The following is a 16,716-nucleotide window of genomic DNA, read 5'->3' as shown; positions in this document are numbered from 1 at the left end:
GCCAGTCCTGGGGCTTGACTCAGAGCTCGAGTTCTGTCCCTTAGCTTTTTTGCTCAAGGCCACAGCTCCTCTTCCAGCTTTTTGGTTTAGATAAGAATCTCATGGACTTTCTTGCTCAGGCTGGCTTTGAACCGTGAGCCTCGGTTTTCATCCTCCTGAGTTGCAAGGAATACAGGTATAAGCCAGTGTTGCCTGGCTAGGAGTCATTTTTCGTATTTGGTGGTGGTAGTCATGGGGCTTCACTCAGGGCCTAGGCACTGTCCCCTGAGCTCTTTGTGAACAAGGCACTTGATCACTTTGAGCCACAGTGCCACTTCTAGTTTTTTGGTGGTTAGCTGCCCTGGCTGGCTTTGAGCTGTGATGCTCAGATACTAGCTTCCTGAGTAGCTAGGATTCTAGGTGTGAGCCACTGGTGCCCAGCTAGGAGTCATTTTTTTAAACCAACAAAATGAAGAGATATCTCTTAGAACAACGGATCAAATAACACGGGTTTTCTTAATAGCATACAGTGTGGACTAAATTCCAGATACATCTTTCCCTTTCTCTGTTGGTGTTGAATTGAAGGTAAAAGTCTCACAAATTTTCCTGCCCAGCCTGGCTTTGAACAGCAATCCTCAGATCTCAGCCTCTTGAGTATATAGGATTATAGGCGTAAACCACAGGCACCTTACATAGGTACTAGACTTTTAATCAGATTCAGCTTCAATAAAAAGGGAGAGCGTATAAGCGAGGGGAAAAAGCAATCAATCAAAATCAGAAATTAGAAGAAACAAAATTCCCACATGCTAACTAGGTGCCATTTTTCATATACATTGCCCTGATCCTTGGATATTACTTTTTTTATTTTTAACAATAAAGGGTTTCTTAAGTTCATTCACTTGTACCAGGCCACACAGAAATGAAGGAAGGACTTCCTCCCAGAGATACTGTTTACTCTTAAAGCTTGGGCACCCACTGTTTCAAACCTTCCCCACTGGCCTGCCACCCACCCAACCAGCCAAGACTCAGGGGCATGACTTGCTCGTGTGATTGCCCTCCCAAGAATTCAAGCTTTCTACAGCCTTTATCCCCTTAGACTGCTTTTTGACACATTCCTTCTGGGTAGAACTCAAACTTTCCTTTCCCTGAACTTCATAGAGATCCTGCTTTTTCGGAGCTCCATGTATACTTTGGAAGTTGGGAGAAATAAAGTCCTTCCTTTCCTTTTCTATCCTAAGCTGCACGGGTCTTTTCTCCTTTCCTCGAACTCACCCATCTCTTTCCAGCCTCTGGGCTTGGGCTTTGCAAAGCTTTGCTGTGTCCACAGCCTTTCTTGGTTAGCTCTGCTTGTCCCTTAGAGCAGTATTTTCTTCAGGGGGGCTTCTCTTTGAGTCCCCACGGTGTAACCTTCTGGCCTCATGTCGTTCTCTCATTGAATTTAACTTCTTACACACTAACATAGGAGTATAATATATGTTTATGGGAGACTCAGTTTCTACCCAACTACAGAGAGAATAAATCTGTAAAAGTGACTTAATAGATGCAGTACTGACCGAAGGCAACAGACACCATATGGGGAGCTCCCATGCCTTTCATTCACAGAATATTTGTGAAGTGCCTTTTCCATGTGCCAAGTGCTTTGGGAGGTGCCAGCGACTGAAGACGAAGTTGCAGGCTTTCCATCAAGGAGCTGTGTTGGTGGTGATGGCATTACAGAGATAGAAGGAAATAATCCTAAATGAAGACAGCACATTCTATGCTTGAGTGGAGGACAGGGAGACGTGGGGAGATTGAGAACAGTGTGACTCAGTGTAGAAGAAACTCAGAGACAGGCGTACTTGCTCCTGCGTATGTGCTCACTGCAAGACACGGAGTGTGTTCCTGGGATGTTTGTCTTCACACATTTCTGTTTCAGAGGTGCTATGGGATTCAGGTCTTCCAAGGGCAGCCAGTGACTAATGGGCCGGTAAGAGGAAGAGCCAAGAGCATGTGTGTGTCCAGTTGTCAATACAGCCACCTCTGGCATTGGTTAAGGAGAGATAAGCAAGACAATGACTAGTGAGGTTCTCTGTAAAGAATCATTCTTTCCCTCTAACAAGTCCACATTGTCCTTGACTCATGTTTTCATGTTCAGATGGAAACAAGCTAGTGGAGGCAGGTTAGGGGATGGAAAGGCAAAGTGACTGCCACCAGGTCCTGTGTCTGTCCACTAGAGACCCCAGGACCCTTGCAGCTCCTTTGGTGAATCCCTCTGCGGTCCAGAGTGTTCTCATCTTCCCAGAACCCTCCAAAAGGATGCTTCGTGAAAATGATAGTAAGGACGAACCACACCCACTAAGATGCTTCTCATTGCTTTCAGTGTTCTAATACCAACATGCCCCAGACAACAACTATAGCATTGCATTATTTGCTACAATGTCTTGAGTTCAGATATTGTCTATGGAAGGATAGCTCTGAATCTAACTTTTATCTCAGGTTAGAAAATGTGATTCTGTGAAGGACCACTGCTACCCTCTGGATGTTGTTTGTTGTGTAATGTCTCCTGTGCTGGAAGTTTAGTCCCTGGCTTAGTGGTGTTGAGGTGGTGGGCCCTTTAAGAGGTGGAGGTTAGGGGAAGGCGATTAGGTCATGGGGTGATTAGTAGGATTCTTTGCACAGCTGAAAGAGACTAATGTACTTCTTACAGAGTTGTTCCTGTGAGGCAGGTTGTCCAAAAGTAATCATAGCTTTCTTGGCTCACTCTTTTACTTCCTCATTTACAGCCTGTGTCCCTTGTGCACATATCAGGAGCTCTTCCGGCATGATGTAGCCCGATGAGGGGCCCTGACCGTGCAGTCTGGATGTTCTGGTTATTGTAACGGTGACCCAAATAGACCTATTTCTTTATAAAGTGCATACATACCCTTGGGTGTTTTGTTGTAGCAAGAGGAACCAGCCTGGCACAAGATTATTATAGTATTTTTTTGGTGAGAGAATAAAGAAGATACAGAACAACAAAAAAAAGAGGTGGGGGGGCTTTGTTCATCTGCCAGTTCTTTCAAGCACATCACCCAACTCAAAAATTTCTTGTACATCTGGATAAATATACAGCTCTCTTGTGGTCTACCAGAAATAGCGGCAACTATGTGAACTACTGACTCCATAAAACATCCCATCTGGACCTTCTAGCCTTTATAAGCTCTCCACTCAGGATTAGAATCCTCAGAATGCGGACACAGTAGCCGGTGCAAATGTCAGATGTCAACATGATCACAAGTCTACCATTGCCACCATTAACTAAGTGCTCACCTTAATAGTAATAATAACAACAACAACAATAATAATAATAATAAACAACTATGCTAAGGGCTTTCTATGTGCTTTGTCATGGAATGATTGCAGTCATTTCAAAAGCAGGCTCTCTTACCACCTTCACTTTGCAGATGAGGATGCCAAAGCTGCGGAAAATCACATGCGATCACAGAGCTAAAATGCACTTTTTGAAACAATTTCTTTCCAGCTGTAAGACCTGCCTCTCTACCTACGACTCTCAGTCCCCCGCGGTGAGCTGTACATCTATAGGGCTTGGACAGTGGCTGACGTTTTGTTCTGAAGCTTTGCTTGCACATTAGAAGGATCCCTTAAAAACTAAACAAATCTAGCATAGTTGCTTTGTAACACTGCTGGTAGCGTGAAGCTCTGACGAACGTCATTTAATACTTTCATAAGATTTGGCAATCTATATATCTCTGCTAATGTTAAAGGCAGTCATTTAAAAAATAATCATTTTACTTCTGTCTTCTCTCAGCATAACAGAAAGATGCTTTTATAAATTTAGATGATAAAAGTTATTACGCAGTACAATGGTCGTGGGTAGCTGAATGTAATCTTCAAATATGGGTCCTCCATTTAAAATTATTTATCTTAAATACGGTTTTAGAATATGAACTTAATAATCCCAATGTAATTTTAAAGGGTGGTACAATGCTGACTAGTTAAATGAACATATTAAACTACATTTCAAAATTAAAGTTAGCTAAAGATGATTATTTTACATAACTATTTCTCAGATATGGAATTACAGCATTTAGTAGAATATAGCTGAGCTAGGAGAGCAAATCCAGTCTAATCTTTTCATTTTACAACTACAATTAAAAGGGAAGAAGCCTAACCAAATGCTTTAGTAGTTTAGGTTTAGAGTCAGGCAGACCCAAGTTTACATTCCTGTTCGGTCTCTGAATTTCTTCACCTGTCATTCACGAGAAGAGACACTTCTTAGAAGTGCCTTGCCTAGAAAGCAGTATGCAACAACTGCAAATAGGAATAAAAGACCCTGTCTTCTAAAATATAAACGTACTAATTCATTCGTTCAACAAGTATTTATTAAGTATGCATTAGTGGTATGACTTCCAGTAAGACAAGCTACCCTACTCATCTACTTTCTGTGTTAGTTTCCTGTGCCTTAAAGCAGGAATCTACAGGAGAGGTATGGAATGGAGTAGATGCATTAATCCATCTAGAGTGTCCTGGAAAAGAAGCAACACCAGTGTTGCTAATTATCACCATAACTCTACTGATAGCATTCTGCTAGCATAGGAAAAAAATCATGAGTTCTGGGGATAAGATTTAGGAGGCCTATGAAATAGTTTGCTTCCAATTGCAATAGTTGCATGGAGCTAGTCTTCTACTCCATTGCCCGGTCACCATAGTGAAGCCATCTGGGAACTCCTTCGCTTGCGTTCCGTTTTGATAGGGCTGTCCTTCATGCATGAGGAGGAAAAAATACCCCTGCACTTGTCCACCTCTTTTGTGTTTTCCTTTCAGATGTCTTGGCTGCTTCACTTGGCCTCCTGGGTGATGCGTTTCTGAGGGCATGCGAGGCTGGCTGCGTCCCCATGGGACTCCCAGGTCGCTTGGGGAATTAACGCCATCCTCACTGCCTAGCTGCAATAACAAACTACAGAAATCCAGGCATCATGACTGCCCTGTTTCTCAGTGACTCTGTGCAGGTCCAGAGAATTAATGTCGATTCCATTAGTGGCCTGGAAACTCTCAAGATATGGACGATGCCCTACTTAATTCTCATAAGATGTTGGATACCAGAGAAGGAAAACAAACAAACAAACAAAAACAACAAACAACAAACTTGGAGTGGTCATACAGCTTCTCCCTCGTGCTTCTAATAGGAGTAAGAGATCAATATGCCTTGAAGAGCTTGAGAGAAAGCTCTCTCTGAAATTCCTATTGGATGTGCAAATCTTATTTTTTAAGAATCCACACAAGTTGAGCACCGGGGTGGCTTGCACTGTATCTGAGCTTGGCGGGAGGCTGTGGTCTGAGGATCATGGTTCAGAGCCAGAAAAGTGCATGGACTTTTTATCTCTCCAGTTAACTACCCATAAAGCTGGAAATAGTACTGTGGCTCAGAGTGGTAGGAGCACGAGCCAGGAACACAAAAACTCAGGGACAGTACCTAGGCCCTGAGTTCAAGCCCCCCCCACACAAAAAAGTCAAGACCAGCAAAAAACAAACAAACAAACAAAAAACCCCAAAAAACCAACCTCCCGGCAAGTGTAAGCGTCTCAGTATGGAATTTTCTCTCCGTGTGTGTGTGTGTGTGCGCGCGTGTCCGCGCATTCATGCATAGACTGGAAATCATCTTTCTGGTTAGGAAAGTTCAAATAGCCCAAACCAGAGAAAAAAAAATCAAAAATCAAAAATCAAAAACCAGGGCTGGGGATATAGCCTAGTGGCAAGAGTGCCTGCCTCAGATACACGAGGCCCTAGGTTCGATTCCCCAGCACCACATATACAGAAAACGGCCAGAAGCGGCGCTGTGGCTCAAGTGGCAGAGTGCTAGCCTTGAGCGGGAAGAAGCCAGGGACAGTGCTCAGGCCCTGAGTCCAAGGCCCAGGACTGGCCAAAAAAAAAAAAAAATCAAAAAACAGAAAACAACACTGTGGCATCTTTTCTTTGATAGGCAGAACACCTGTTCTTTCTAACCCGTTCTGCGTTTCCTTCTTGTTGAATCCTACCGCCACTGTCCTGCCAATCTTTCCTTCTGGCTGTTACAAGTTTGGTTTTTGCTTTTTTTTTTTTTTAAAGCTGCTATGGTCAACTTTAGACATCAGAGAGAAAGAGAGAGAGAGAGAGAGAGAGAGAGAGAGAGAGAGAGAGAGATGGCTGGATTAGTCCTTAGATGTATGGAAAACTCAGTTTAAATTTCCTGCATCATAAATTTTAACGGATGCGTCCAGGTCCCTTGGTTTCTCTGGTAACCCAGGAGCTCCCGTGCTGAGTCACCGTCACCGGCTCCCGCTCTGCCTCCCCCTCGCCTAGGAAGCAGTCACCGTGGGACTGGAAAAGGCAGTGGGTCTGGAGAAGCAGAGGCCTGGAGTCTTCTGGCATCTCCAGTCTCGCACTAGCTGTGTGTCCTTAGACCAACCTGCTTATGCAAGGAAGAGAAGCCCTGAGATCCCTTTTCTTTTCCAGATAAACTGTAGAGACACATAAAGTGATTTTGGCTACAGGGAGACTCCCTGTGGCTCTGGTTCCTAAGTTATTATAGGAAAACAGAAGAAAGAATGCTAATACGTGGTACCACGAACTATTGCACATCAAATGTGAATCAATCTCTCTCTGTCTGTCTCTCTCTGTCTCTCTCTGTCTCTCTGTCTCTCTGTCTCTCTCTGTCTCTCTGTCTCTCTGTCTCTCTCTCTCTCTCTCTCTCTCTTTCTCTCTCTCCTGGTGCTGGTCCTGGGGCTTGGACTTATAGGGACTGGAGGCTGTCCCTGATTTTTTTGCTCCAGGCTAGCACTTGGCCACTTAAACCACAGATTCACTTCCAGCTTTTTGGTGTTTAATTAGAGATAAGAGTCTCACAGACTTCCCTGCCCAGGCTGGCTTTGAACTGAAATCCTTAGACAGACTCTTGAGTAGCTAAGATTACAGGAATGAGCCACTGGCAACTGACTCAGATATGATTCTTATTTAATGATTCTGCAAAGCTTAAATTTCAAATGCATTAAACATTATTAGGGCTTTTTCGATTTTTTTTTGGTCAACTTAGCCACATCTCTCCTTTGTGCCTTCTTGTTCCTTGCTACTAGCGTTGTGTTTTTTTACCTCCTTATTTCCTCGAACACACGGAATTCTGATTGAGTCTTACTAGCAATGACCAACCCTGTTCCTTGTTTAGTTTTCAACAAAAGAAGTTTTGTCTACCATTGGGCAGCCATTTCTGTTTGGTGGGGCTAGATGTAAACTGGTCTCTGGAACCCAGGTAGTCTATTGTGTATATTAACCACATCTTTTAAAAGCAGCTAGACCCTTGCCTTACTCCCCCCATTGTGGCACACCTCACTGAATCCATCAGTGTCCTTTCCAGAACCGCTGCTAGTGAAGCTCATTGAGGGCAGAGTCAGTGTGGAAATGGATGCCCTTGGGCTCTTTGCTACTCACAAGGGTACCAGGTGATTGTCTGTAGCAAGAGACTAACCTGAGCATCATACTACCTATTGTACTATGTAGCACTCCTGACTTCTATCCACTAGACGCCACCAAGAGACTCCCATGTTCTCTGGTTGTAGTAGAAACTGAGGAAAGAAATGTATCCAAATATTACTAAATGTACCAGGCACTCAAGACATGCAGGTAGAATAATACATGGATTGGCAGAACAAGGATGCTTATCAGGGATTTAATGCAGAACAGTCAAGCTAACGTCTCTTGGTTGGAGTGTCTCCTATAACAACTGGCATACTCAATATAAATTGATTAGATATACGGATGTGCCATGATCCTAACCAGCTTCTTGTATATCTGGTAAAATTCTTCCTCCCCCCAACTCCCCAAGAAAGCCTTGGTGAAACTGTAGGGAACATCGGTAGTAGGGAGAGAAATTTATAAACAAACAAACAGCAACCACAATCTCTTAGCTGTCATCTGAGGTAGAAAAGGCGAGGTCCTTTAGCTTTCTATGTCATCATAGCATTGGGACAGTGGAAATCAAACTCCTTCAGCTTGCCTGGATTCTTTAAACCACAACTCTCATGCAGACAGGAAACATGGACAGTTGCAGGACAACCAGAAGGTCACACATTCAGTCATTAGTGTCATGGCTGGAAATGGAGCCTGGGCTTTCCTGACGGTAAGGTACTTGATTACACTGATTATTATGGATGCAAATTAAGACTTATTACTATTGTGAAATAACAATGCAGGTTAATGATATTCTTTATTGCTATGCTAACCGTGTTTTTTCTTCCCCTAGAGGGGAAAATTACAGGTATGAAGCCAATTAAACTACCTTTCTTTCTTTTTAAAGCTTTTTCAGTCTTCCTAAATGAAAACTCTCTCATTGTACTTACTACTTAATAGTGCAATCTGATTTTATTTTTGGGGAGGGTGGGGATAGGGTAGGAGGGTCTCCTCTTTTTACTGAGATAGATACTACTATTGGGCTGCCCATGTTTCCTCTCAGGAACTGAAAAGAACTGTGCTAATAACACTATCTGGAAAAAGACAGTCGTAAATAGGAAGAACAAATATTTTGAAATGAATATTTAATGAACATTCTCCAGCAGAGTTTAGGCATTGTTGGAACTGTCTCCTTGGGAAATCTGTTTCAGCAAAGGCTCCTGATTGCCCTTCCCTGGTCATCTTTGTGGGATCGCTCTCCTCCTGGGATTGCAGAGGTGGCTGGAAAAGACAATGGCGAGCTAATTTACGGGTTCCTCAAAACTTGAAATCATTGTTGTTCTTTAGCTCTACAAACTATCTGTCACCAAAACCTTTCACACTGACCAATGTCATGTCACATGGATATTGTTAACGTCACTATGGTAACCCCCAAATGCCACCAGTGTGTCTGTTTCATACACAAATGAGGGACAGCTGTGGAGTGCACACGCCTGCCAGTGGTATAAAAGAACTGAGGGAAGACAGCCTGGGTCAGAAAATTACAACTCATTTATATTAATCAGAGCTTTCAAATAACATTTCAACCTCTGAGCTATGGAGAGTGTAAATGGAAGGCAATAAGGCACCATAAAAGCAGATTTTACTCCACAGCTTTTAAAAATGAGTAGCCTAAGTGGATATGTAGGCATTTTTTTCAGAGGTTACTCTGAAAGGCCAGAGTGGGCAGCACCATTCAAGCTTAAGCCCAGTTCGCTGCATCTCAGTGCTATACAGGTGTAATGGTTCCATCTGAGTTAAATGTTTAAATGCTGTCATCTTGGAAGCGCAGCTTTTATAAACCTTTTAGCAATCTAACCGATTCTGGAAATAGTTTCTCCAACTCTACTGGCCCAGCTGTGCCATGATACAACTGAGCAATCTGACAGCTGGCAGGTGAAGGAAGTGATCCTAGCTCACCTACCTTTTCTTGGTAATAGCTTGCTACCAACCAAACTACTGGCAAAATTGCAAATGGCATCTTACCTTTGCTAGTGCTTATGAAAACACTCAAAAGGTTAAAAGGAACTTCCAGGTGCTGTAATCCTAGCTACTCAGGAGGCTGAGATCTGAGGATCATGGTTCAAAGCCAGCCTAAGGCAGGGAAGACTGTGAAACTCTTATTTCTAATTAATTATCAAAAAAAGCCAGAAGTGGAACTGTGACTATAGTACTAACCTTCAGCAAACAAACAACTCATCAGGGACAGCACCCAGGCCCTGAGTTCAAGCCCAAGAACTGGCACACACACAAAAACAACAACAAACAAACAAGAAAATCCATGCTTTTCTGACTTCATCTATATAATTACAATTTCATTCTGGATAAAATATTAGTCAAAGCTCTATTCATGAGTTACAGATATTTCCATTGTAACCAGAAACCAAAATATGATCCTAAAATGGAATGTGCTTTATTTACATACTCGCTTAACCCAAAATAGATGTTCAGTGTAACAATTTTTAAAAATTAAATCCAATATTTAAGCAAACTTGCATGAGTGCTCAAATGACTCATTTGGAGAACAATTATTTTGCAGCTTAAAAATAAATTTTAAGAAGTATTGGTGAAAATCTAGTGACATCTAAATCCTATAATTTACTATGTCGTATTTATGGTTATGCCTTATTTAAAGTGACATAAAAAGCCTATAATTCTGGTTATTCCTAATTATGCATAGTCAGTTGACTTGGGAAGTAGCAATATAACTCTAGAGCAGTAGATAATTTTTTTTAATCTGATATATTACCTAGAGTGCTATTACTACAGAAAATTTACAATAGCTCTGGCAGTTCAGGTCAAGAATTTAGGGACAGCAGAATCTAACAATAGAGATCAGTGTTCCCACTTCCCCTTTTGTTGTTTGTTTTTAGAATTTCCAACACTAACCAGAGATACCTGCCATTATATTTCCAGCATTGTGGCCAGCAGTAGGATCTGGTCTGAAATTCCTTTATTTAGCATAGTGATCCCTCCTAATCATTAAGTGCTTTATTGCTTTTATTTAGGAAGGAATGAGCTCCTTAATCCTTCCTTTCATTAGATTTGTAGAAGAACAATCTCACCTCTGCAGGATAAAACCAAGGACAAAGTTACACAAACATGAAGCTTTGAAGTTTACAACAAGATAGTGCATAGTCTTAGGTGAGAAACAACACCTATACTTTATTGTTATTCCTCAGCTCCATCAGGACAGAGGCCCAGGTTGAAGAGTCACATGACAGTTTATTACAATGATTTGTTATAGCCAGCTTTAAGATACAACGTGCAAACTTGGCTACAACATTTTCTTACTGATACTGGACTCAATTCACTTATTTTCCCTCCTCCTCCTGAGGATATACAGATTTATGTACAAAAGGCACTGAACTAGCAAAACACATACACACACACACACACACACACACACACACACACACACACACTTTAGGAAGCATGTAAAATACCAGAGTAACATCTGTTGTCCCCCCCTCCCTCCCTAAACATTGAACCTTCCAAAAACAACGCTGTCTTTTTGTTTCTGTCTTTTAATGCCCCTCTCAGTGAATATATAGAATGCAGGGGCAAATGTTGTTTGGTGAATGGATTCTTTCTCCCTTCCACAGTGGATGGGATGGACAAAGGAAGAGGCCACTGTTGCTGATTTGTCCGAAGGTAGAGTCCAGGCCTCTGCTGGGCTTTTGTTCAGCAGTCAGCAAGAGCCAGGAGGTGAATAGTGTAGTTCGTGTTCAGCTAATCTTAGTCAAGGCAAAAAGGATCTTGATTTGGGGGTACATTGGACAACTCTCTCCTTTTCATCGCTGAATACCGTGACCCTCAAACCCACGCCTGTTAGCAATGGATTTCATTGTTTGTAGTTCTACAAGTTTGGATGCTTAAAACCTAGGTGATCTTGACTGGCTATTCACAGTTCTAATGAACTCTTTATGCCTACGGGTGATTACTATCTTCTGTATTGGTCGTCTGTGAGGATGGGAACCAAAAGAATTACTCAAAGGAGAGGGGGAAAAAGACAAGAAACTCCAAAGTTGAGGAGTCAAGTGACAAATCACTCCAAGCCACCAGAGTGGATGAAAGTTTCTGTGTGCCTCTTTAAGAATCATTTCCTAACTAGCTGAGACTATCTTATCAGCCTTGAATGTGAGTCCAGCCAGGTAAAGAGCAAATTGTCTTGGAGCTTTCAATATAATTTCACCCTAAGAATTTGTCTCCAGCATAAAGGTGTTAGCAAAGCTATGGAATTCCCAAACAGAAAAAAAAAATCACACTGTGCCTTTATTTCATTTTCTTAAGGTCTATTGTTAACTGCATACTCCTTGTCTTTTCAAATTCCTTCATGTGAATGGCCAACGCTGGACAGCTGCCAAGACCCGGCTCACATTTGCATGCAAATCAGAGACTTTGGGACAGGAGGCTCTGGAGCTAATAACATCACTGTTATCTAGAGTTCGATGTAAATCTGCTTCTCACTGTAGCTTTTAAAAATGAAGCAATGGCCACATTTGAGGAACACTGATTTCCTAGCCTGTTTTGGCAAAGCAGATTACAAAACAAAAAACAACAGAAGGTCTCAGAAACTCCCATAAGAAGAAAAGAAAACAAAGCAAAACAAACCAGCCTAGGTCAGCGGTGTCTGTTCCCTTATAATTTGGATTCCTTTCCCCTTTATTATCTGGCTCCGATCGTGAAAATACAGATAACAGCGAGCTGGGACTTAAGAGGAACCTATATTCTAGATGCTTGGCTTTGGCCAAGGTGGCTCCAGCACTCACAACCATTTACACTCTGATCATTCATTCATTCATTCATTCACTCACTCACTACTCTTGGCTGTGGGGCGATCTGGGTGAATTCGGCTTCTACAGGAGTCTAGTTAGCTGTGGGGTTCTTTCCCGTGGGCTCACCCACCGGCTGTCCCGAACCACCGCCCCGGGTGCAACTCTCCCTTGTGCCCAACGTGCCTGAGTCCCTAGAACTGCTGGACTTTTTCCACTCCAGCCCAGTCTGCCGGGGGTTGAGTTCCCCCTGCCGGGGACTGTGGCAGAGGGGGACTGGGGAGCGCGCACCCCCTCTCCACGCCGCACAAAGGACACTCGCTGGCAAACTTTCCCAGCGCCCAGCACCGTCCAGCAGGGGAGCGGGCCGGGGGGGGGGGGCTGCCCTTCCCCAGGGCGCGAGCGGCACAAGTCTTTGGAGATACTTCAGCTCCCCCGTGAGTCTCCTTAGGGGGCTGTCCCTTCGGCCACCAGAAGGTCCAGCCTGGGCTCCCCGCTTCTTGGACCACCTTCTAGTTGAGACTTAACACTCGCAGTGCTGGTGAATGAACACCCCCCCCCCCCTCACCCCGGCCCTTCCTCCACCTGCCCGGGCCATCTCCAAGATCTGCCCCCCCCCCCTTTTCGCTTCTTGCCTCTTCCATGCCGTCCCGGGTCCCCCTTCCCAGCGCTGCTTGGGTCCCCAGCCGTCGTCTTGGGTTCAGATTCCAATGCAGTCCCCTCTCTTTCCCGGCCAGGCGGCGCGCGGGGCTCGGACCCCTGTCTTTCCTGTCCATCTGTCTGGCCTGCCTGCCCAACCATGGCTCTCCACCACCCTGAGTATTTTTTTTCTTTTTTGCTTGTGGGGGGCTAAGTGCAAGCAAGCTCCAGGGGCCGCGCCCCCTCGGCCCCCTGAGGCCAGCGATCTTCTCCCACCCTCCCCCCGCCCCCCAGCCCTTCCAGCGTCCTCGGCGCCGTTAAGTTTGCCTCGACTTCCCCCTCGATGCCTCCCCCCGCCCTCCCTGCGCGGCCCAGGCGGCGGGCGCACTTACCCCGAGGCCCGGCTGGCGCGGATGTCGGGGTGCGCACGGACGCGCTCGGCCGCGGGAAGAGGACGCGCTCGGCGGCGGCGGGCGCACCGGCTCCTGGGGGACCCCGGGCCGAGCACCCCCCCGCTAGTGGCGAGGCAGCGACTCCAGCCACAGCCGCCGCGCGGGGCTGGGCTCAATCCGGCTCTTGGGGGGCCGGGGTGGAGGCCGGCACGAGTGGGCAGGGGAGGGAAAGAACTGGGGTGCAGAGGGCGGGGCAGCGGGCGGGCAGGTCCCGAGGATGCCGCCGCCGGCCCCGCTCCCCGCCCAGTAGGCACTGCAGCCCCGGGCCCCGGGCCTCGCCTGGCTCCCCAGCTCGCAGCCCGGCGCCCTCCGTGCGCCCTGCTTTGTGCTCCCCGCAGCCGGCGTGCACCTGGTGTAAGCAAAAGCGGTCAGCTGATGAGCTGGGCGCCCATTGGCTGCTGGGCCACCTCATCTTCTCCGGCCCGCCCCCCTCCGTGGCTTCCCCCCCCCTCCCTCCCGGGCCTCTCCCTCCCGGCCTCCCCCTCCCGGCCTCCTGCCAAGGCACGCCCGCCCTCCGCGGAGCCCCGGGGCCCGCGCACGCTCCGCACCCACAAAGGCGCCGCGCCGCCGGGGTCTCGGGTGGCCGGGGACCGCGTCGCCGCGGCGGCCGCTGCTGGGGGAAGCGGCCACCGGCTGGCTTTTTGTCTGGGAATGACAGACTGGCGCTGGGCTGGGGAGGCCGCGCGCACCGCCCTTTCTTAGCCAGAAAAGAAAGAAAGGAAGAAGGCCGGCTAGGCGGGAGGGGGGCGGGGGGGGGGGGCTTCACGCGCAAGGTAAAGCCGGGGCTCCCGTGGGAGCCAGTGTGCAGGGCCAGACGTGACACTGCGCCTTGGATTACTTGGGCTGTGGGTTGCATGCCCCGGGAGTTGTCCACGCGTGACCGCGAGCCAGATCGCGGGCGCCCTTGCGTTGGGACTGACCCCGAAATGGAATGACCGAGCAAGCCACTTGTGACGCCAGGAGGCTCTCGCAAAGCGTGCCGAAACTTGGAAATTCCTGTTCTCTAGTTGGGTGTGAAAGTTGTGTGCACATCCACAGAGGGATGAGCAGGAATCCGGCTGTTGGTGGGGGCGTGGGAGGGGGGAAGGGGGAGCGCTGAGAGCAGACTGAGAGGACGGATGGAAAAGGAGCCATGGAAACCCAGCAGGAACCTGATTCTCAGCTTCAGGGCGCAGCCCCAGAACGGGACCCCGAAGACGTCCCCTGGAAAGCAGTTTTAAGCTAGAGCATCATTAGTTGAAACAACTTTGGGCAAGAGAATACAGTTACATTTCCTCCAGACATCAGAGCTTAAAATGTCTGGAGAGAGAGAGAGAGAGAGAGAGAGAGAGAGAGAGAGAGAGAGAGAGAGAGAGAGAGAGAGAGAGAGAGAGAGAGAGAGAGAGAGAGAGAGAGAGGAGGGGGGTGGGAGAGTGAGTTGGGCAGTGAAGGGGGAAGCTCAGGGCCTTTGCTTTCCATGTGACTTTTTTGCTCAAAGTTGGTGTTCTGTCACTTGACCCACACCTCCATTTCTGGCTTCAAACTCTGAATACTCGGGTGTCTGCCTTCTGAGTAGCTAGGCTAGGATCACAGTGCCCAGCTCTCTGATGAAGTGTTGGTACCCCGGGGCCCACTTGGTGCTATTCCAGTGGGTCCCACTGGGTCTCGTGGAAGGCTCTACAGAATGAAAACACTGAGATTCAGGTTAGCAAGTAAACCCAAGTGAAGAATAGAGAGAGCTACATAAACAAAAAGCCTACCACGGCCTATAAAGGAATACAGTTTAAGAATTCTCAAAACAAGACTTATCCAAGTCTCTCAATCTGGCTTTCTCTTTTCAAGTAGACTGGATGCCATATGGACTTTGTCTGAAAGAAGGTGGGCCACTGGTGGGCATGGAGAATTTGTCTGTTCTTTCTGGTAGATTTAGGGACACTCTTCTCTGTTTCTAGCCCATCTTCCTGGGAGGAGAGGAGAGATGTGAGCGTATCTAAGGCAATGCAGGATGGTAGGGAGTGACTCCTAAGAGGAGGCTCTGTAACAGCGCCCAGGATTGGATGGATAGTACGAATTGAGTTAGGCAGCCATGGATGAGCTTTGAAACCAGGCCTCTTTCAAATCCCAGTACGGCAATGTAAGGGCTGTGTTCCTTTGAGGAAGTGGCTGTGTCTCTATAAAACCTTAGTTTCGTTAGCTCCAAAGTGGGATGAACAACACTACCTATCCCAGAGGACTGGGGGGTTTAAGTGTGAGTAAATAAAATGTGGCGCTTGTTTAGCAAGCACTTGATTATTAGCCAGGGGTTTAAAATGGAAACAGAGCTTCTGGTCAGACAGGTAGGATCCTGTCTCTCTGCGTGACTCGTAAAGGCACCAGGAGCTCTAGCGAAGGAAATGGACTCTGTGCCTCTGTTCTTTAAATTCATTTCATTTTAAGCAAGTATATCATTGATTTCAATGAACACTGGTCATTTCCCTACTCCCCATCTCCACTGCATTTACTTGGCTCTAGACCAAAAGGGCACGAGGAAGACATGCGTGGAAGTCACAAATGGGGAGGGGTTTGGGACGGAGGATGAGGGAGCTGTGTGTTGGAAAGGAGGACAAATGAGGCACGGCCATGATAAAAGAAAAGTCTAGAATTCAGTGATTGGAGGTTTGATGAACTGTCTAAGTAGTCTTTCGGTCCAAATATTAGGAGCCGCCATCTTGTAACTTTGCAAAGAGATTTCAGGAATATTTTATCAGCTGCTGTTTAAGAAAAACCTTTGGTCATTAGGGAATGAGTGAGGTGGAAACATCCCATGAGCTAACGTAAATGCATCAACTCCACTGGTTTCTTGTTTCGTAATCTCAAATCCGTCTGAATGATTCCTAGTAAACCCACCAAATCCTAGGAGCCTGAATTTACTAGTTAATGAAAAAGGATTTGATCTGAATGTGGACTTCTTCAAGGCGTTGTTAAAGACCTCGGAATGGGAGTGGAATTGGAGAGAAGGGCTCATTTTCCCAGGGGAGGCGAGACGTGACTGTTGATGCAAGAAGTTCCTTCCCCTAGAGCAGGATAGGCTGTGCACCAGCAACCCCCCTGGGCTCCCCACAAGACTCTTGGGGTTCTTTGGCTTCACTTTGAAGGAACAATATAATTGGGGTTAGCCTAGTTGAACTGACCTATGTGGTAAATGAGGAGATAAAAGAAAGATGAGAGTTTTAGAGAGCAGTCATATTTGAATAATCTTTAAAAGAACACTATTTTTGAGAACAAAATTATAATATGCCATTTAAAGTCATAGTTTTTAGAAGCTGCAAATATGTCTGTAATTGAAATATTAAAAGACTTCTGGCAGTCAGGGCTCCTTCTAATCTCTAAACGAGTGTTCTAGTTTTAAAACATCTACCACCAACAGATTGATGGTGGTACAATTTATAATCAGGAGATATTGTGGTCTTGGTTAA

The sequence above is a fragment of the Perognathus longimembris genome, chromosome 10 (genome assembly GCF_023159225.1).
Source record: "Perognathus longimembris pacificus isolate PPM17 chromosome 10, ASM2315922v1, whole genome shotgun sequence".
In the NCBI taxonomy this organism is placed as follows: Eukaryota; Metazoa; Chordata; class Mammalia; order Rodentia; family Heteromyidae; genus Perognathus; species Perognathus longimembris.
The sequence above is the reverse complement of the archived record's forward strand: the minus strand, read 5'-3'. Positions refer to the sequence as shown.